Raw genomic sequence first — 23,555 nt, 5'->3', positions numbered from 1 at the left:
GTTCTGTATCATGTTTCCTAGGGTCGCTTTCACTTTCTCTGCCGCGTGGCTGCGCTTGTTTTTGTTGCAGAGCACCAGTGTTTTAGGAAGGTTCAGTTTTTCTTATATTATCTTGCTAAAGCTTGTGGGAGATGTGTTCGAAGAGTTTTATTTACAATGTGCTTTATTTGTTTAGCAGGGCTTTTCTGTGTTTATGGAGTTTTGTACTTTAGGGCTTTTTTTTACCAAACGTGTTCTTTTTATTTGTTTAGTGAGACTTTGCTATGTTGATAAAGAAAGCACGTTGTAAAAAAAAAACACTTCAAACCCATCTCCCACAAGCTTTTGCAAAACCACATAAGAAAAACGATTGGCATTAACTCATCTCTGTATATGGGGGGCACGCACAGGAGCTGTGGTGCTGCAGCGAGTGTTAGCCCCACTGGCCTGTGGAATGAAGAGGAGCTCCTGCCCCTCTGCATTATTGATTATTGTTCGGTTGATGGATGGTCTCTTAATGTGTTCGCTCGTATGTTTGTTTTATGGAGGCTCCTGGCACCTGGTCCCTTTTCTGGATGTTGTTGCCATGGTGTCGCTCCATTCGACAGTCCCTCATGAAGTTGCATGTTCAATGACCCTGTGCCCTCGACTTTATGTACAACTGCCTCCAGGTTTAATGCGGTGCAAAAATACTCTGCCCCTCCAACCGGAAGTTACCAAAGGACCCCACCGAACAAATGGCCTGGAGTATCTCTCGTCGGATTTCCTTTTACAAAAAGTTGTATATCCCAGCACCTTGGGACATCTGTTCTCTTATTGATGGGTTTCAAGACTACAACTACCAGAATGCATGCATTTGTTTTATGAAAAGGCCATGACTGAATCACTGCATACTTGACGTCAAGGAGTCATCTGGTGCTCTTGTGCCCCATAGCCGGAATATTTGCCACTAAACCATGGCCGCGGTCACTCTTCCCAGTAGTGGTCCTAGTAGTCGGGCTGGGGGCTCGCACCTGTTCTTGTGGCTCAGCAGTTCACAAGCCTTTTCAGAATATGTGTATGAGCTATATTGAAAAGCTCGGCATACCTATCCTTTGTGATAATATCACCCATTAAAATCATGACAACACAGGCTCACCCTTTTATCCCCCCAAGGTCAGTAGATTGAGGAACGTTAAAAAGGGCAATGGTAACATCAATCATTTACAGTGTTTAGAAGTGCCAGGAGTGCAATATGAACCCCTATAAAATAGTTCCACTAGACAAATAGTAATGTCCATAAGCCATATTAAAAAGAAATGTGTAGCTTTTTATTTTAATTTTATGTTGCACGCCACATGACAGTTTATCTGACGCCTGAGCGTAGGGTTACCAGAATTTTAGAGCAACAAAAACAGGACATTTCCCAAAAATAGAAGAAGGACTACGATTTTACTTCCACACAGCGCACAGAGTGACAGTGCTCCTTAGCAGAGAATTACAGAAGAGGCAGTAATAACGTACATAAAATGCTATTTTTAAAGCCAGTAGCATGCCTGTTAATTAAATTTGACTTCTTATAACAGCAGCTAACTATCCCTGCTTTGCAAAACTTGAAAACCTAAAAAGATACCTCCCAGCGTTTTCAGGTGCCCCTCTCTCAAAAACCGGGACATTAGCTTAATTTCTTGAAATTTGCCCGGGCAGCTTGTGAAAAACAGGGACTGTCCGGGCAAATCCGGGATGCCTGGTCACCCTACCTGAGAGGGAACTTTAATATACAGATCTCTTAGGCACATGGATGTAAACTCTCTAGGCATAGTATAATGCATGTTGCATTTTCACACGATGTATCAGTAGATGCTGTAGCACCCAGGATAATGTGCTGCATGGCTAAATACTTATATGTCCCAAAGGCGAGACCTATTGGCTATGCCAATGCTTGTTATGTATAAGGTGGCACCAGCACACAAAGGCCTTCCTGAGACATTTGAAAAAGGCGTGACTGCCAACTAAGGATCTGTATTGTTATCTGAGACAGCACAATGCTACTGTTTCCGGAGGGTTTGGTTATTTTGGATGTTGGGTTTATGTTTATTGGGATTCACATTGAGACATAGTAACCATGACCAGCTCTGTAGCGACATGGGGATGCACCCTGTATATATCTGTAACTATCCATAACTGGTTCAGAGCTATGTTATGGTTGAAAACTGCATGAATTGTGGTTATGTATTTCTGTCAAAATTGAATAAAAATTTGAATTTAAAAAAACCGTGGGTTTGCCCTGGGACGATAAATTGTCCCCCACTTAAATGTTAATTACTTGTGTATATGTCTCTTCTGTCTGCAGGTCTGCAGACAAAAGCTCGTAAATAACACTGTGGAATACGATGAAAGAGGGTTGTGGACCATGTACAGACATGCAGAATGATAGAAAAAGAGAAAAATTAAAATAGGGAAACAAAACAGCGAATGGGATTAATAGAAAGGGTAAGTATTAGAGAAAAATGGAGAAAAAAAAGTTAGAATGAGAGAAAATGTGCCCAGAGAAACACCAAGGGGTCTGGGAAGACTGTACGGTCAAATACGACAACTCGGGGTTGACGGATCAGATTTATTCACATGCAAAGGTTAGTTACTGAAGTGGGTGCATGTGGGTACTTTGCAGCACTGTTCTATTTATTTTGTTGCTGCTACATGTCTTAAACCCAACAAAAAGAGGCATTAAAAAAGAATAAGAGAAAAGGGCAGGTAAACAGAAAGGCAGAAGAAAGAAGTGGAAGAGAGGATGATAGGAAGGAAACTGAAAAAATGTGAAAAGTAGGGTAGAACAGTGGAGGAATTAATGGATGGAAGGGTAAATGGATGAAAAGATGGAAGAATGAAAGAATGTATGAAATAGTGAAACGATCCATAGGTGAAAGGGTGAACAGAAGCGTGAAAGTATGAGTTGAAAGAATGGATGGAAGAATACATGAATCTATAGATGCATGGAGGGATGAAGAAATTATTGTTGGATGGGGGTGAATGGAAAGGTTAAGAGAAGACAGATGGATGGATACATAGATAAAAGCGTGAGCGAGGGGATAGCTATAAGGTTGGAATGAGGATGAAAATAACTCGTATAAGGAGGGTCTGGTTTGCTTGATTTGCGTGATTGGTGTGAACGGAGGTATTTTTCGGGGGGGTATTTCAGTTTCCACAGGCTACTTCTTTGGCTTGACCAAGCGGAGGGTGAGTGAAATACTGATGAGGATTTTTTTTTAAAAATATTGTGCCCCTCGGAGAGAGTGGGGGTGGGTCCGGCCGATAAAGGGCAGCCTGGCTACCACAGACGGCTCCAACCACAGTTAAGAGGCAGAGAGTGAGGTGAAGAATTCTTACCTACAACTTTTGAATAGAAAAAAATTTGGTTACTTAGACCAAAAAGAGTATATAACAAGCATTTGCAATGCAATAGGTCTTGCATTTACACGAGGTTGAGCTATTGGCATTGTAAATGACAATGCCTTTCATTTATGTGTTGTTTTTAAAACATAACTAAAAGGCATTATCATTTACAATGCTAAGAGCTCAAACTCTCGTAAATGAGAGACCTATTGCATTTCAAATGCTTGTTTCCCATGGCAATCAGTTACTTTTAGTTATAATGGCACAAACGTGACTAAAAGCGTGAAATGCAAATGGGGAGATGTGATGTGTTGACATAACTTGTATCTGTCTGATACCTCACCGAATGTTAATTCATCTCTTTTGGTGTTGGAGGCGGCAGTCTCCAAATGGTTGACTACTGCTGTTGACAAATTTGTTCCCCTTGCGTCCATACATTCTCTGCCCCACCGTCATCCAGCGGCATGGTTTTCAGAGAATTTAAAAACTATAAAATCCCAATGCAAGGTACTTGAGAGGCAATGGAGGCGTTCCTACTCTCCCTCTCGTAAGGTGACATATAGGGTGGCTCTTAGAGATTATCATAAACAATGTAAAATAGCTAGAGCTACTTATATTGCCAATACTGTAACACACGCTCAGATTTGTCCCCGCACACTTTTCTCTGTAGTAAGAAAACTGACAGGTGCAGACTCTACTCCCGCCCCTCCTGTTCTGAATGAGGCACAATGTAACTCTATTGCTGACTTTTTTGTCACCAAGGTCGAAGGTATTTATGACTCTTTGAGTCTTCTACCTTTAAGCAAAGAATTATCATCTATGCCTGTGCCTGTTCAAAACAGTCAGTCTCCCCTAACAGTCAAACTTACTGAGTGGCCGCTTTTTGATGATGTTTCTTTTGCACACTGCCTCGCGAGCATCAACTCCGGTTCCCTCCATGACCCTTTGCCGGCTAAAATCTTTAAACAACTTGATTTGAACCCTCGTCGTGTGGTGATGAAGCTCCTCAATCTCTCGCTGATAGAATCCTGTGTTCCACAGAAGTGGAAGCATGCGATGGTTATCCCTCTGCAAAAAAAGGCTGGAGCGGATGTCTCCAATTTATCCAACTTTAGGCCTATCTCGTTGCTGTCTATCTTTTCTAAAATCTTGGAAAGGCACATTAATTCACAGCTGACTCTCTTGGTAGAGAGTTCGGGCTTTTTGCACCCATCGCAATCCGGTTTCAGAGCTCGCCATTCTACAGAGACCACACTTTTGGGAGTTACAGAGAATTTACGGCACGGTATCGATCGCGGGGATACATCTGCACTTATCCTTCTGGACTTAAGTGCGGCGTTCGATACCGTGTCCCATTCCATTCTTCTCACATCTCTCAAATCTCTGGGAGTTGGGGGTTCAGCTCTGGCTTGGATAGCCTCTTTTTTATGTGATCGTACCTTCCAGGTTTTTTCAGCCAAAGCATCCTCGAAAATATGTGCATCGGCGTACGGCGTTCCCCAGGGGTCTATTCTTAGTCCATTACTATTTAACATCTATGTTAGACCCCTGGCCACTATTGTGGAGGAAGCCGGTTTGACTTTATTCTCTTACGCCGATGACACACAAATCATCTTCTCCCTCTCTAACAGAGAAGGTAATAACATCTCGGCTCTTAAACAGGGTCTGACTCGAGTGGCAGAGTGGATGCAGGAGAATTTCCTCAAGTTAAATGGGGATAAGACCGAGGTTGTGATCCTGGGCAAGGGCAAAAATCTATGGGGCTCTCAACATTGGCCCGAGAGCATGGGTCCTACCCCTCAACCAGTTGCTCAGGTTCGCAATCTCGGATTCCTCATTGACGAAAAGCTCACATTGCGGCAACAGGCCGTCAAGGTGGCTTCTATTTGTTTTGCCACCTTAAGATGGCTGCAAAAAATCTTATGGATGCTTCCCGCCTCTACACAGAGGACTGTGGTCCAGGCTTTGGTAATATCTCGCCTGGACTACGGGAATGTCCTTTATCTTGGTGCCGATTTAACAACTGTGAGTAAACTTCAGGTCGTCCAAAATGCGGCCGCACGGCTGTTACGCAATGTTCCTCGGAGAACATCTGCCTCTCAAGCCCTTCGTGATCTGCATTGGCTGAGAATAGCGAGTAGAATTAAATTTAAGGCCTTATGTTATATCTTTAAGATAAAACAGGGCTCTGCCCCGAGGTACCTACAGAATCTCATTCATGCGTATAAGCCCAGTCGCAGTCTGAGATCCTTAGGAAAAGGCGATTTTATCGTCCCTAGATTTAGGTTAGTGAAGATGGGCGGCCGCTCCTTTTCTCACCTAGGCACTAAATCTTGGAATGCCCTGACAGTGACCCTGAAGTGGATTAAACCCAGATCAGTTGACTGGGGGTGAGTGTTTGATTTGTTCAAACGCTCCGTCCATCATCCCCTTTTGTATTGCTTTGTTCGCCCTAAGTGTGGCAGGGTATACTCAGACGCGAGTCCCTTGTTCACTTGGCCACTGGATTCAAGATAGCCTGGCTGATGAGGATTATGAATCCGAAACCGGTCCCAGGATGCTTGTTTCCGGTCTAGGGAAGACATGGCTTGGCAGTTCGGGCTGGACTGTTCCCATAAGGCACAGGGTCAGACTGATTTGCATATAGCCATGTCTGAACTGGGGTGGCTGAGTGAACTAAAGAATGGTGATGGATTAAACCCAGATCAGTTGACTGGGGGTGAGTGTTTGATTTGTTCAAACGCTCCGTCCATCATCCCCTTTTGTATTGCCCTTTTCTCACCTAGGCACTAAATCTTGGAATGCCCTGACAGTGACCCTGAAGTTGGAGACAAATCTTCTTCGCCTCCGTAAGGGATTAAAAACTTGGCTCTTTCAGCAGTAATTTGTACAGTCTTCTTCAGTAGCTTCATTGATGGATGCTTGGTAGTTCATTCTTCTTTAGTCTATCCTTTGGCACCGAGAAACCCATTGCGGGTAGCTGTGCGCCTTATAAGTCTAAATAAATAAATAAATAAATAATAAATAACTGCCATAGCTACCGACTTTAGCACCGTGGAACCTAGCCCCAGCGTTAGCTTGCCTTCTCTGATTCTGGGCAAATGAAATAAGTTATTGTCCCTGTGCTTTCAATAAAAACAGACTTATTGTGATGTAATCTGCTGCTCATGTAAAGCTAATGACCTTTAACGAAATGCACGCTATATTAAACTGCAAATAAATAAAAAATGAAAACACACAAGGTAATTTAACATGGAACTGGGAAACTTGAGGGCTCGGTAAGGCGACGAGTGAGAGTCATTCGTTGAATCCATTTCAGGGAAAGACAGGTCAGTTCTTTCACACATATTCACACACTGGTCTCATGAGACAGACCATGGATTTTTCACTATTAACTGACAACTTAAGCAACCGAATTTTCTTCCAGGCACTAACACAAGGTCTGGTCCACTATGGGCTTCAACTTGGTCTTCCTTTCAGGGTTTCTCCCAGTGATTTAACCCACGTGCCAAGGCCCTTGCCCTTTCAATACTTGACCTCTGTTGTAACTGAGCACATATGTACGGTGTACCTTATTAATGCCCCGGTTACTTACAGGTAATCTTCATTACTCCGAGTCCTAGTCTTCGTCGCCACAGTAATAACACATGAGCATTCTGCTCCAACAGACACTCCAAGTAAAATTAGTTAGCTTACTACTCTCCCTATCCCTCCAACATGGCCCCCATCGTCCTCCACCAATCCTATAAAAGGATAACATACACAAACCACGACCTGTGCACAAAGCCATAGCCATTAAGCAACCACAAGGGCAGGGAGGGAAGGGAAACTGTACTGTGGCGAGGAAGACTAGGACTTGGAGTAATGAAGATTACCGGTAAGTAACCGGGGCATTACCTCCTCGTCCATCTTCCTCACAACAGTAATAACACATCAGCAGATACCAAAGCAACATTAGCTTCATGGACAAGGAACACAGCTCACACAGTGAAAGCCGAAACAAATGTTTAATGAAAACACAATTCACACAGAATAGAACTCAAGAATTCACAGAGTCCAGAACCGAAGAGGCAAAGGAAGAACACCCCCAACCTCAAGCCATTAATGCGTCATGAAGGTATGAGGAAAGGACCAAGTGGCCGACCGGCAAATATCCTCCATTGAAACACCCAAGCGGCCCAAGAAACAGCCACGTAACGAGTAGAACGCCCAAGAATCAGGTGCGACGGAACCAACGATTGAACATCATGAGCTGACAGAATAGCCTCCTTAATCCACCGGCTTAGAGTAGAAAGGAACTGCTTCAAGCCCTGATGCGCAACACCGAAAGTGACAAACAAATTGGCCACCTTACAATTAGAAGCCGTGCGGGACAAATAAAACAAGGCACACTTCACATCCAAAAGATTTAACAGAGACTCCTTACCAGAACAAGGACCCGGAAAGAAAACAGGGAGGACAACTTCCGCCGACCTATGGAAGAAAGAATCCAACTTAGGGAAAAAAGTTGGCCTGTAAGACCACCTATTCTCCAGAATCCTCAAAAATGGAGCCGACCTCAAGAAAGCCCCCAACTCACCAATACGTCTGGCAGAGGGAATAGCCATCCAAAAAACACTTTAAAGGTTAAAAACATCAAGTCAACAGAGTCCAGAGGCTCAAAGGGAACCCCCTGTAACGCATTCAATACCAACAGAGGATCCCACGGAGGCGGAGACAACACAGGACAAGGGCGTTGAAAAGCCAGAGACTTGAAAAGGCGAGCCACCAGAGGCTCAACTGCCACAAATAGGGAACCATGAAAAGCTCGAATAGCCGCCCACTGTGCCTGGAGGGTATAAAGGACCAAGCTCAAATCAAAACCCTCCTTCAAAAAAATCCAGAACACGAGCAGGATCCAACTCAGCAATAGACCAACCATTGCGCAGACACCAACCTGAAATATTGTCCCAATGCCTAGCATAGGCTTCAAAGTAGAAGGGCGCCTGGACTGTTGAATAAGACTCGCAACCTCTAGGGAACAACCACTCTGGAACAGAGAACACCTTTCAAGAGTCAAGCCTGAAGACCCATGGACATGAACATCAGAAGGGGAACTGGAGGATCCATCAACGGATAATGATGGAACAGGAATGCCCAACCTGGACGCACCGCCAACTCCAACAACAGAAGAAACCTCAGGCAGCGACGCCAACCCGGTATCACCAGAAGCAGCAAAGCCCCCTCCCACCTGATTTTCAGCAAAACTGCCGGAATCAGGGAAATTGAGGAAAAGGCATACAACAGACCCAGCGGCCACCTGAAGGACCACATCCAAGCCTCATGGCAAGACATAATCGCGCAGAAACAACAGATGCCAAGGCATTGTCTGGGGACACAAACAAGTCCCCCACCGGATACCCAAATATCCTCTGCAACCTCCGGAACATCACCGGGGTCAGAGACAACGACCTTCAGCCCTCTGTATTTGGAAGAACAAGGCATCAGAGTCCCGGACCACTTGCCCTGCACCGAAGAGTCATTCATGGTAGCCCCCCAGACTGGCATCTGTAGTACCCACCTGAGACGGAACAATCAGAAAAGGACGACCCCTGGAGAGATGGACCCCGTCCAACCACCAACTCAGATCCACCCTCACCTGGGCTGACACAGAAACCCCTTGATTGAAATCCTGACCACAGGGGCACAAATGGGACAAAATATGGTTCACCAAAGGATATGGAGACGAGCTCATAGAACCATCAACAAGGAGGAGGACATCAGACCCTGCACCCTTAGCCAAAGCCTCCTCACAGGACGACAAGTCTTGGACAACAGGGACTGAATCTCCGACATCAGAGTCATCTTCTGGGCATGAGGCAGAAACACCATACCCAACAGAAATATGAAACGAGCCCCAATGTATGTCAGATCTTGAGTAGGAACCAGGCAAGACTTCCTCTGATTCTCCAGAAATCCATGTCCTTCCAGCACCTGGAAAACCTCCTGGACATGAGGCTCCGCCTTAGATAAAGAAGAAGGAGAAAGCAATAAATCATCCAGGTAAGGAAAAACCTTAATACCCCTCCCATGTAAAAGCCCAGTCGGGGGCCAGAACTTTAGTAAAGACACGGGGAGGAAAACAGGCCAAAGGGCAAAATCTTGAACTGATAGTGAAGGCTCAAAACACAGAAGCGTAGAAACCTCTGCGACTCCAGAGGGACAGGGACATGGAGATACACATCCTGCAGGTCGAGGGAAGCCAGAAAATCCCTTGATTGATCAAAGGAAGGATCACCGGTAGGGACACCATCTTGAACTTCACCAGAGGAATGAACCAATTCAATGAATTCAGATCCAACACAGGCCTGAGGTCACCTGTATTTTTCTCCACCAGAAAGAAAATAGAGAACACCCCTAGCCCTCTCTGCTCCGAGGGCACCGGAACCACAGCGCCCTTGGCCAGGAGACAACACACCCCTGCCAGGAGTGCCTCTTTCTTTTACTCATCTCTGGGACAGGGAGTGACCCGAAAATTGTCTGGGGGCATCATGATAAACCCAATGCGAAAACCTTCCGACACCACCTGAAGGACCCATTGATCTGAAACAGTTCCCATCCAGCTGTCGACAAAGAGAGACAGGCGATCACCCACTGGCCCCACGCCTGGAGCCACACAGTCAGGAGTTCAAGGGGGCAGAAGAAGTGGAAGAAGCGGCAGGGAACCAGGACTTGTCAGAGTAAGGAGTACCTAAGCCACGCCCTTTCCACAAAAAGGCTGAGAAACCCTCCCTTGACGAGCCGGACCAAAGGCTCTACGTGCCCCAAAAAATCGGGAATGTGCCGATCTTTCCAGGGCCAAACGTTTACGATCTTCTACAGACTTTTTGACTATCTCCTCCAAGGGAGCACCAAAGATTTTAACTCCAGAAAAAGGAATCTTTATGAGCAAGCCCCTTCGAGACGCATCAGCCTTTCAGGAGCGTAACCACAATTGGCGATGAGCCGCAATAGAAGACCCAGCGTAGAGGCTGCCGCCCACAAGGAATCAAACGAAAAGTCAGAAAAGAGCCAGACCTGTTGCTCCATCAGAGCAAGAGAGGGAGAAACATCCTCGCCCTGGTCCAACAACGCAGCTAACTACAGGAAGTCCCTTAATAATGATTGAATGGCATAAGAGGAATAAGTACCAGCCCTAATAGAAAAATCGGAGCCAGTAAAAGTACGCTTCACAATCGCATCAACCTTCTTATACACAGGGTCTGCAGGAGAAGCATCCTCCAAACTAATAGTGCCCTGAGAAGACATACCAGCCATCAAAGAATCAACCTTCACCGAGGCCGGAAACTGAATCGCAAAGTCATGCGATGGGTCCCTTTTGGCTAGAAACAGGGGAAAACTATTCCTTTCAACATCTTTCCACACAGAATCCAACACCTTCAAAATAGAGGAGTGAAGAGGCAACGACTCAGGCTTCTTTTTCTGATATTGGAAAAAGAAATCCGTATCTTCCACATCAACACCAGAATCCGGGATCAACAGGATAGAGCAAATATGCTGAAGGACGTCTTTTAGATCAGACACCTGCACAAAAAGACCTTTAGGCTCAACATCCTCCTCACCATCAGAGTCATGGGGGAGACCAGGATCACACCAAGGTTTCTTTGAAGGAGGAATAAACTCCCTATCTTGAAAAGCCGCAGCAACAGCAGCCTGGACAATTTGCTGCATCACAACCAAAGATGGCTAAGTCTCAGCAGGACCAAAAGTCACCACAGCGTGGGACGAATCCAAAGCAGCACCTTCATCCATCACATCCATAATACAACTGACAGGATAAAGCACTACGGCAAGCCAGGACGTCAAGTACGTCCTTGTTGCCCTTGACAACCTCCATAAAGCTTCAGGACGGCCCCAGGCACGTCCAAAGCGTGTACGTCACCGCAAAGCACAAATATGGTGGGGGGCGTGGCCACCTGCCTCGAAAGTTCCGGAGCCCCTGCCCTAAATATACATGCTCATTAACGCTGCTTTCACCTGTGCACAGTTGATCCACCGGGTGTATGTCTGCTTGCTTGGTGCTTGCCTATGACTCACACTGCGCCGACGAAATTTGCCACAAGTAAGCACGACCTCTGCACAAACTCTGCTCCTACCTGCAGTGCTGGAGCCATTTAGACCTATAGACTGCATCCTGATGCGGTCAACTGCACACAACGCATACTGGTGATCCCAAGGCAGATACTCCTCCTGAGTCTCTATCTCACCACTGGGACTACACAATGGGCCACACTGACCCTAAGCAACGGCAATTGAACTTTGAGGGTGGGAAGACCCCCAGGCGAGAGGAGACTGATGGTGCCACCAATCCAGAACAGAGCCAGCTTGAGAGTGCGGCAGCCATTAAGGCCGAACTTAGCGCGGGGTTTCAATCAATCGACGCCCACTTGGACACTCTCACTAGCCGCCTCGACTATATCAATGGCCACTTAGAGGCACAGGACACCCGGATTGACAAAACAGAACATCGGATTTCTGAACTGGAGGATGCTCATCCTCTCCAGAAAAGATTGGATAGGACAGAAGGCCTACTTAAACAACTTGCAATGAAAGCCGAAGATTTAGAAGCGCGCTCGCGCAGACATAACCTGCGCATAGCTGGAATTGCCGAATTGACTAACACGGGACCCATGTCCAGATTTATTGAGTCTATCCTGGTGGACTTATTTGGGAGAGAATCCTTCTCTGCCACGTTCCCTGTTGAGCGAGCACATCGATCGCTGGGTACCCCTCCACCACCTGGGGCAACCCCTAGGATTATTATCGCTAAACTCCTCAATTACAATGACCATGATACTGCGCTCTGGCTGCCCAGAGAGCGAGGTTCGCTCTCCTATCAGGGCTCAAACATTTCACTGTTTCCTCACTTTAAGCCCTTAGTACAGGAAGCCTGCCGTAAGTACACTGACTTGAAATGCTCGCTTCAGAAAGCAAACATTCCATGTGCTATGCTATATCCGGCTAGACTCTGTGTACAGGTTGGGAATAAATCACACATTTTTGACATGCCAGAAGCAGCTGTCAAATTCTGGAAAAACCAACAGCAGATGACGCAGCGATAAGAAAAAAAAGGGTGACTCAATCCTGAAGCTTAATGTCATTCGGATCAAGATGAAGTGCCGCATCTCTGAGACATTAGCTGCATTGACAAATTGAGGGTATATTGTATGGCTTAACTATTCTGACACTTTCAGTACACGTTTAAGTGTTAAAACTGGTATCGCCATACCACCTCTATATCTAGCAGCATGAGCCTAGACTCGAATCAAGTTGCCGAGCTGAGCGGACATATCTTCACCAGTGACTATCCGGATATGTTATGGCTCCGCCGGAGCGTTGCTATTCCCCTCAGGATAATTTCCTGCACTATTTCCCTCCCCCTCCCCTTCCTTGTGTTCTTTGTTACCTACTTGGGATTCACCGGATGCAGCTTATTTGTGTATCCGATGGGGGTGGTTGAACTGGGTTGCTCTTTTAGTTTGGTTACCATTAGTTGTTTAAGTTATAAGGAGCATACTATTCTGTACAGCATGACAAGGTGCGATCCAATCTTACCAGATGTATCCCACAGATTATTGGTGGATCGATGAGTGCTAGGGAGTTACACACTACTTACTTGCGCCGTAGATGTTTATCCTGGAATGTAAGAGGTCTCTTGTGCACAAAAAAGGGTAGACAGGTGATGGCTTACTAGGCGAGACACTACATTCAGATTGTATTCCTACAGGAGACACTACGCGCCGCTTCCAACCCATGGGTTCAAGGCGTCATGAGGGCAAAACAGTTTTTTTTCCTGGTACAGTACCTACTCCCGTGGGTTGTGCATTTTAATACACCACTCTCTTCCCTTCCAGACTATATCAGTGGTGACGGACCTAGAGGGCAGATTTCTCTTGGTTCAGGGATCTCTTGGGGCTGTGCCGGTGCTTCTAGTTAACATATATGCTGCAAACATTGACGCATACAATGTTTTTCCACAATAGCTTTGCACATTGACCAATTAAACTCTGACACCATATTAATGGGTGGAGATTTCAATCTTACACTGGACCCCGCCACTGACACTACCGGACCTGGACGTGTCACAAAACCACAATCTACTAAAGACCTTCTCACTCATCTGCAGGCAGTTTTCTTGGCAGACCATTGGTGCATTAACTACCTTGAGTCCCGAAACTATTCCTTTTACTCTGTCCCACGTGGCACTTGGTCCAGAATCGACCGTTGGTATCTCACACCAAAGCTTCCCTTAGATGTACAGAAAGTTGAATATTTACCCCGCACCATTTCCGATCATTCTCCGGTATTATTGGACGTGGTATTCTTCTTGGTCCCCAAGCAGCGTCCCTTATGGAAGTTTCCGGCCAATGCTTTACTGGGTTCAGTATTTTGCAGTGAAGTGGGGGACTCTAATACAGAATTCTTTTAATTGAATGAGGGCACCGTTGAGTTGCAACTTGTGCTTTGGGATGCCTTTAAGGTCTTTATCCGAAGTGTCTGCATTTCAAAGCATGTTGGTGTGTTAAGCTCAATTCGAGATGAATTAAAAAAAATAGAGTGCAAACTAAAAGATATTGACATGGCCATGCAAAGTACCCCGTCCTTGACAGCACTCCGGGATTGCACCCAGCTAATGGCTGAATTTACTGACGCAGCTGGCCGGGGGGGTCAAATATATGGGAAAATATGCCAGAGCCCGAGTATACGGGGAGGGGGAAAGACCCGGCAGAACGCTTGCACACCTCCTTAGACCACAGTACCAGTTGGCATTCGTGACTCAACTGGACACTGACCAGGGGACTCACTAATGAAGGGAATGGACATTACCACAGCTTTTCCTGATTGTTATACGAAACTATACCAAAAGCGGTGCCCACCCCGTGGTCAGCCCCTGAATGACTATTTACAAGAGATAGCTATGGTCTGGCTTGAAGAGGGACAGCGGGATTTTTTAGCCTCCCGACAGATACAGAGGAAATCAAAAGGCAATAAAAGATCTAACTAGCAGCCGTGCCCCGTGGTCTGACGGGCTATCTGGTGATTTTTAAAAAAGCCTATCAACACGAACTTTCTCGCCACATCTTGGAGGTCTATGATGAGGCCCTGCAGAGCTGATCACTCTCACCAACAATGCGTGAAGCTATTGTCACACTACTACTCAAACCAGACAAAACCCCCACATATGTCAGTCCTATAGGCCATTATCACTACAAAGCACAACTAAAAAATCCTCGCTAAAATACTTGCCACTCGGCTGGCATTACTAGTTGACACCACCCTATGCCCCTTTCAGGCCGGATTTATTCCAGAAGGTCTACGACGCTTAACCTTCACTAGGCAGAGGTGTCCACTTTCACCCCTGCTATTTATAATAGCTATGGACCCGCTTGCTCGCCACATTCAGGAACGGCATTTACACCGTGGATTGCAGTTACATACAGGCCCACTCATCGCACCATTTTACGTTGATGACGTGATGCTATTTGTGCGCAAACCTGCTGATAATCTGCCCCCTCTTTTGCGGGAGGTGGTCCACTGTGGAGTGCACTCAGACCTGGTCATCAACTGGACCAAGTCCGAAATATTCCCATTGCCCCCGGCCACCATTCCGGGAGACCTTGAATTTTCCTTGAGATGGTGCACTGATCCTCCTAAGTATCTGGGCATCTATTTACATTGTAGTGCCCCCGAGGTCATTTGTTTAAATTATGGCCCGCAGTTGACTGTCTCAAGACACAAATCAATAAATGGACGAAACTTCCGCTTCCTATCGCGGGTAGGGTCGCTATCATAAAAATGGTGGTATAAACACCATTTTTATACCTTTTTTTAAATATCCCCATTCCTCTACCTTTGACTTTTTTAATATACTCCGGTCGCTTCTGATGTGACTAGTCTGGGCAGGTAAGCAACCACGAGTGAACTGGGCCACATTGGCCATGCCATTTGAACGGGGGATTTGGGGTTCCTGAGTTCTATTTATACTACCTGGTAGCTCAAGTCCACTTTACATATTACTGGTTTCACCCATATGCCCAGCTTCAATATCTCAAACTCGACAGATCGCAGATATACGTTATTGCCCCTAGGCTTTCTACGTTGTCCTGCAGAAATTCAAACAGTCCCCACGACATGTTGGGCATGGACTAAATTGCGGTGGTATCTACAATATAAATCCCTAAACTCTCCACATTTACCACTAGCAGATAACCCGTGGATACCCCTTACCATGGAAGCACTCACTAAAAAAACACTACATACACATAGACTTTTAAAACTGGGCAAATTGTTTTGCAACTCCAGGCCATATTTGACTGCTGAACCAGCCTCACGTGGTGCCGCGACACACATGGATAATTTTTTACTCCATAGAATTCGTGGCCCCTTACTGAAGACTTTACCAGAAGCCTCGACTGAACCGGATGACTTTCCCCCACTCACACTTATTATAACATTGCTCGACATTGCTAATTTATTATTGCGCATTTATCACTTGTTGCTCTCCCTTCGCCCACCTGTGGACACTAAAGCGCGCACATTCTGGGAGCCGGATTTAGTTATCACTATTACCGATGACATATTGTATTACTGTTGTTCCCAGATGCGTTACGTCTCTAGTAACTATAGATATAAATTGTTAAATTTTAAATATTTTCATAGAGTTTACATTACTTCCAAACTATTATCCAAAATGAATCCAACTGTATCAAACACGTGTCTGAGATGTGGTACTCCCGAGGCAAATTTTTCACACCTTGCATGGTACTGTGCACCTGTGAACACATACTGGGAGGATATTTTCCAGCATCTGTCCATCATGGTAGAACAAACTATACCCCCCAATCCGTTGACGGCCCTTTTGGGATATGTCAAGCCACCAAAGAGAAGCATTAGAAGATTCTCAGCAATTGCCTTATTGATAGCTAAGCGCCAGGTTTCATTATATTGGGGTAGAACGTAAATGCCGTCAGTAGGGGCATGGCTTCAGGACCTCACTTACTGTGATACTATGAGTGACATATATGCCCCACTTCTACACTTCTAGACGTCACTTCAAGCCCCTGCGATACTTGGCAACCACTCAAAAGTTATTTACAAACCCACTCCATGGACAGCGAATGACATGGGTACACCTACACATAGGTAGTATGTTAGTATCACCAGAACCAGGAAAAAGGCGCCGCCTGAATGACTCCCACTACGAGAAATATTCAAGAGTGCGTAACGGTAATGATATTATGATTGCATACTAAGATATTGCTGTACTGTAATTATTACTAGATTTTTTTTTGTATGCTGCTCCTCTGTAATTGTTTTTTGTGTTGGTTGCAAGAGAATGTTTTCTACCTGACATAACAACACATCCGGTCCGGCAATTTGGGGGCCATTGGCTTGTTAATCCCTGCTTGGTTGTATTGCCTCTTGAAATAAATCAATAAAAAATTAATTTAAAAAGGCACAAATATGGTGACCGGTACGGCACGCGACACTGAAAATCCATGCCGGCACATAGCCACGCCCCCAAGCGGACGTATATCACACTGATAGCTCCTGGACCAAGCAGCCGAGGCATGCCGGTGAATACATCCCCAAGAACCTCAGCGTCCCCGCAGGGAATGAAGGCAACCAATAGGGGGAGCAACGGACCGTTAAAAAAAACAATCGAATGCACCAAAACCCCTCCGAGTCCGCTAGAGCAGGACCCGGCAGACACAGTGCGGCAAACAAGCCACCATGAAATACAAATACTGTGTACTCCTGAAGTCCGCTAGAGAAGGACACGAGGAGCACGGCAGTAGAGGTCGCCAGTGAATGCCTCCCATACCAAGACCTCCTGGGGCACAAAGAGTCCCCTACAGCAGGACCGCAGCCCCCACTCACCTGAACAGGAAACAGCACTCAGAGTAGTACAGAAACAAAAAAAAGGTCGTGGTTCGTGTATGTTATTCTTTTATAGGATTGGTAGAGGATGATGCGGGCCATGTTGGAAGGATAGGGAGACTAGCGAGCTAACTAATTTTACTTGGAGTTTCTGTGGGAGCAGAATACTCATGTGTTATTACTGTGGCAAGGAAGATGGACGAGGAGGTAATAGCTTCTGGCTGCTAACATCAAGGACGTGTAGACCCCCTTGCACGCTTGAAAAAACAATTCTGTCGCTTTCTAGAAAAGCTTAGGGCCTCCAGGAGGCATGACAAGTGGTGCGCTTCCACCCACTGCATTCGCGCCAGCTACCTTGGGCATTTCTTTTTCACTGTGCCGCAGAGGCATTGGATGTACAGGACACCCCAATGTGCTAGTCAGCAGCGTAGTCACGGTGCCCTCGACCCTCACGCAGGCAAGGATAATGACCCCCATTCTCAGTTTGGTAATATGACTAGCCTATAATTTGATCCGAGGGCCCCTTGAAGACTTGGGTCCCGGAGCTATTGAACCGGGTGCGCTATTGAAAGCTACAACCCGCTGCTATGCACACCTCGTGCTATTGGACGTGTTTGGGTTTCGCATTTTTCTGCTGCTGCTCATCCGATCGAGGGACTGCCAACTGGTGTCTGATTCACTGGAAATCGGACACCACTTGACAAAGGCTAAAACCCATTTGTAGGGAAATAGAAGATGGAGCCTGCTCTAATCCATCAGAGTTGGGTGAGGTGGCGCCAAGGTGACGAAATAAAGTAGCGTGTACAACAAGGCTTCTATAATGTTTATAATAGATGCACACCTGCATACTGATTGACGGACTGCGCTGGCAAATAAAATAAAAGAAGCATGGCCGCTATAGTTAAAGAAGACCAGCCGCCATTAGTAATAAAAATATAAAAGCAGGTGCTGTGCTGCATTACAGGAAAGCACTTTATGGTTGGAATAGGGGAAAATCATTAAAGAAAATAGTGCTCACAGACTTTAGATAAAACAGATTGTGTAACAACACAAGTAAAAAGTACAGTCTTTATGGGAGGTTACAAATGCAGACAAGGCGGTACTAAGGAGGGACTACTAAGCCTATTCATGAATCAAAAGCACCGATTTAGAAAAGCCAGTAACAGGAGCCAATTGAAAAGATGGGCGGAGCTTCAAGTCCATACCTGAATACAGCATGCCTCACAAAGCAGAGCATGCGCTGTCCAGGCTCAACCTAAAAAACAAAGCTGTATCAGCCTGTGAGGTGATGTGGAGTTTCTGGCAAAAGCTCTTTCTTTCTTTTGGAGGTAAGTGGAGTGGGGATAAGGGAGGAATGCACTTGGTGAAGACTGGAAAGTGATGCAGAACTTACCAGAGCCCTTTCTCCCTCTTGCAGGGAAAAGATGATTGTGAACTTAATTTACTTTGAGAAGAATTATAACCTAATAGTAACTATCAACCTTCCTGAAAATTTTACTTTATTACTGCAAACAGAAACTAAAATACAACACTGACTGAAGGGAATCTTGTGTATCTCAGCTTCAAAATTCAAAAAATCGAAACTTCTCTCTAATTACCTTACTCTTGCATCATGCCATCTTTAAATTATTAATCCACAGAAAGAGTTAAGGGATACTTTGGAGATAAGTGTTTAGTGTCAATGGGTATGTGGAAGAGGGTATAGGTGGGTCGTGTAGCTGGTCAAAGGGGCTTCAAGTGTTTAAAGGCAGAGGTAGGAGAGAGAGTAAGACGAATAAATTACATTTGGTGGAGCGTGAGATCAGGTCAGCACAGGTAAGGAGGTCTGGCTAGAATGGCAGGAAAAGAAGTAGAAAGTGGTCTTAGGTGTGGAATAGAGGGTGAAGAGTATGTGTAGGTAAGAGCAAGTGGGAATTAGGATTACATTTTGGTATTATGGTTTGTAACCTTTAGTAAAATGATGCTTCTTTTTAGCTAAAGATGTTTACCCATTGTATCTTGACACTGATTATGCTCTTGCTAATATGCTCAGGTTAAACTGACAGCAAATATGTTTCAGAGTTATGGACTTAAATGAGGTACAGAGGCTGAAAAGAGAAACTCAAAGGTGTACCCATGCAGTCGGAATGTCTCTGCGAGACCTGTCCAGGGGTGGTGATAGGCCTACTCAGGAGAGGACCTAAACACTGGAGTAGCACGTCTTTGAGGCCAACCCATGCAGAGTCATGGCAATGGATGGGCCGACAAAGACACTACTGAAGAGTTCTATGAGGCCAGCCCAAACATGTAGTTAGGGCAACCTATCAGGGGATCTAAAGCGACAATAGTAGGTCTGAGAGCAAGCCCAGAAGCAGAGTTAGGGCAACTGAGGAGGGGTCCTAAAACGTAAGCTGTAGGTCTGTAAAGCCTATTACTGTGGAGAAGGGTACATTCCGGTCACTCTAACAGGAGTAGGCAGATAGGATCTTTCAATGTACACCTCCCCAGAAACATCAATTAGAGTAAGGTGCCGGGAAGACTGATACATGCCTTTATGATTTGGTAACGGGCACGGATGAGCAGGGGTTCTGATCCCTGCCCTTTCTGGGCTCTGCCAGGCCCAAACGGGGAAGATGCCAAATGTAGTTGTCCCTAAACTGACCCCCCTTTATCTAACTGTCCTGTACCTAGATGCCTTGAGAGAATAGGTTAAAGTAAGAAGGGAAGGAAGGGGCAGAGGCAATAAGAACTAGATGGCGGAAGTGAGCCCTGGACTACAAAGGGAAAGAAAAACAAAAAAGTATTATGAAAATCATATGTTAAAGTCAATAGGTAATAAAAGGTGAATTCTTGTTATACTGTGTTAATGGCTGGAGAAAGGTACTTTCTTTCATTAAATCTCATAACTACTATAACTTGCAATGATTTTTGAATTGGTTACCACCCTTACAAACCGAGAAGGTAATGATTTGCACTCTGATAATCCTTACTATGCCGACTTAAGCGTTGTTGTATATTGTTTTTTCAACTCCAGCCATGTATTTATTAGTATTTTATGTGTAGTACTTAACTGCAGTGAAGTCGTTTTTAGACCTAGCCTAGCAGTATTAGCTGTCTTTCGAAATAAACAAAATACATTCAGATACCTATTGAGCAGCTTTGATGAGTCCTCTTTATCCATTGGTCTTGTCCAATGTAATTCGCATTCTGTTTCCACCCACACCAGCATGGGGCAATGGGTCAGCCAACTTAAGCAATTGGCTCCATTGTCTTCTCAGGACGGTATTTTACCTGATCAAAGGCTCACAGCTACATGGAACTGACTGCCCTTAAGTCCCAGAGCTTGTGGGTTAGTCATTTAGTTCCCCATGTCTTCCTTTTAAGAAGTATGCTTTCATTTCTTTCCTACTCCTTTATGTTTTTGGCACACCCACTAAATCCTGATACAGTGTGCTGCGACATTCACTTGCTGTTCATTTCCTCTGCATTGTACTGCATCCACTGCTGCCACTTCTTCTAAAATGGAAGGCCATCTTGGAATGGTATTGTCCATAGTGTATCATTGTTTACTGAACAAGATGGCCACCACGTTTAGATGCAACACATTGAACTTCTCGGATCGGTACTACAATAATACACCACCAACTTTAGAAAACCTTTCACTGTGTGAGGAGGGAGCGGGGCTTTGCAGAGGCATGGGACACTTAATCTCACCACCTCCCCTTCTCACAAAAAAAGAAAAAAATGAAGTTTTAAGGCTGCCGCTGAAGTTCATGCACCATAATAGATATCGGCTGCACAGAGCTTCCACACAATAAGCTACAACCCAGCTCTTCATAGCAGTTCCTAGTTAAATATGTGAACACCATGTGATATTGGTTCCTCACCAAGTGACCATGTGAAGGAAGCGAATATTGCGTGACACACAGTGGCTCCAGGCGAGTTTGAATATCTGGATACACTATGCATAATAACAACCCGAGATGGCCACTTCATGACATCTATTGGGCAGCCAACTAGGAATAGTTTAACGCTTAGTGTATTTTCGTTTTAGCATTCCAAGAGGGCTAACATGTTGCTTCTAAAGGTGGCACCCTGCTTGGACTTTAAAACAATGATACACTATTCACAATATCATTCTAAGATGGTTGCCCACTGCTCTGTTTAATTTGTTTTACATATTTTTTTATCAGAAGAATATGCGCACCGCATTTATGCAATGGCATTTTTTCGTTTTTCTGCTTTTCTTTTTTAATTATCTTGGATTGATTGTTAAGTTTGCATGTGTGTGTTATTGTGGATTGGTAAAAATGTGAATCCAACAGTGAGTCGTAGGTGGATAATTGGATGCATGAGTGCAAAGATAAGTGACAGACTGCACATATGAACAGTTATTGAGTGTTTAAACTCACCAATGACCGAAAAGGCACTTATAGTTATAAGCCACAATTATTGATATTGACAAGGCTTTTTATGTATAAGTGAACTCATATTTGCATGCCTAGTTCGGACCCAGGAAGTTGAAAGGGCTACCATACATCCAACGTCTACGTTTCAAGTTTCAATATTTTTTCTCCAATACATCAATCTGATAGTGCTAAAATTATTAATGCAATTATTTTATTTGAGGGAATATTAGAACAACTGGTTATTAGAGGCACCACAGAGGGCTGAAATAGAGATAAGTGCTGAAGAAAAAAGTAAAGGAACAAGACCAGAATGGAATTACGTTCATTAGCAATTATTAAAAGGTAATGTTCTTACATTAAGAAGGCTGTACTCGTACGTCTGAAACTGATATTAACAGATGAAAAGTTCAGAACATTGCTTCCAAATCCACCATAATTGGTACACCAAGGGACGCTGATCTGGAGAGACAAAGTATTAAAATCTGTCTGGATGTCAGTGAAACAATCATACAATCTACACTAGTCAAACTGCACATTTCACTGTTTGCACTGTGCAAACAGAAACAATGTATCAGCAAAGCAAATGCAATTTACTATCCGCATACTGGTAACAAAATTAAATTCATACGTTATTTTACATGCAAGAGCAAATACATCATTTGCACAAAACGAAGTTCATGTGGGCTATAGGGTTGGCCAAATCACAAGGCAGGTTAAATGACAATGGCTTGAACATAAAGCAAATGTATGAACGAAAGGTAACCAATTGCATTATTTTATGCAGTCAGGCCATTGATCTACTTAGATGTGCTATGAAGTACTAGATGAGGCTTTACCTTTCCCCAGACGTGGAGACCAAAAACTTCAATTACGCCAAGAGAAATGGGACAAAAATTCTTGGTGCAATAATACCAAAAGGTCTAAATGATTTTGAAGACTTAATGTACTTCTTATACTACACAATTTATTAGTTTAGAAAATTGATACAGTATCAGCAGTTAAAACAAGCATGGTTTAAATTAAAATAAACAAAGAGAGCATGGAGGACGAACATGGAACAATTGAAACTTGGATAGGCGGTTGTAAGGCGGGAGACGATGCGGGGTACAATAAAACAGCAACAGAATGGATTCCTTACTTGCCGCGTGACGAAGGAGATAGGCTCCCTAGTACTTCTATAACGGAGGTTCTTTTCCCCACCCCACAGCGCAACCACAGTGACCTGGAAGACAATCATTCCGGGAGATCCTGCACGTCATACCGGAACTAATCAGGAGGCAGTCTGTCGGGTCACGGGGGCCAGAAAAAGCACGAAGTAGAAGACCACAGTGCGCCAGATCGAGAGGAGAAAGAAGAAGACGCCGACCCAGTCAAGGACACCGCGACGCATGAAGACCAACCCGAAGAGACCCCACCCGAGTGTCCAGAAGAGGCCGACGTCTGGAGCAAAGATTGGTGGAGCCCGGGGGACACGCAGGAGCAGCCGCGGCCTGTGGAGGGAGTTGCGGTGGGGCAGGCAGGCGGGGCAGGGTATGGGCAGGGTGGGGGGTGATAAACAACGGAACCCCGGGTATTGCTGCTTTGAGTGCATGGCTAATCTGTAGGTACCAGAAAGTTTCAGACAGTGCAAGTTGCTATTCTTTCTGGTGGTCCGTGAATGTGACCAATCCTTTTTTGTTCCACATATTCCCTACTGACAAAATGCCTATTAGGTCCCATTTATCGAACCCGGGGCAGGTACTCAGTTTGCCCAGCCATTCGGGTTCCCAGAAGGGGATTGCTAGTGTGATTTGTTTTTTTATCCCAGCCAAGTTTTTTGCTGACAATGCCAAATTTCTATTGTTCGGGCCCTCGGTCCCGTTAGACCTAGTCGTTTGGGGTTTGTATATAGTGCTC

At 45.0% G+C, this 23,555-nt stretch overlaps 1 protein-coding gene across 1 annotated transcript in view; it reads right to left on the bottom strand.

Annotated features, from left to right (window-relative positions):
• Positions 1-22,050, bottom strand: part of KCNJ4 (potassium inwardly rectifying channel subfamily J member 4) — a 763,549-nt gene extending 741,499 nt beyond the window's left edge. Inside the window, exon 1 of the mRNA XM_078683727.1 lies at positions 22,015-22,050. The gene's annotated coding sequence lies outside the window, so the exon portion shown is untranslated. The remainder of the gene's footprint in view (positions 1-22,014) is intronic.
• Positions 22,051-23,555: the final 1,505 nt, after the last annotated feature.

The sequence above is a fragment of the Lissotriton helveticus genome, chromosome 1_1, assembly GCF_964261635.1.
Source record: "Lissotriton helveticus chromosome 1_1, aLisHel1.1, whole genome shotgun sequence".
Taxonomy (NCBI): Eukaryota; Metazoa; Chordata; class Amphibia; order Caudata; family Salamandridae; genus Lissotriton; species Lissotriton helveticus.
Note: the sequence above shows the minus strand (reverse complement) of the source record. Positions and strands in the feature narration are given on the sequence as shown.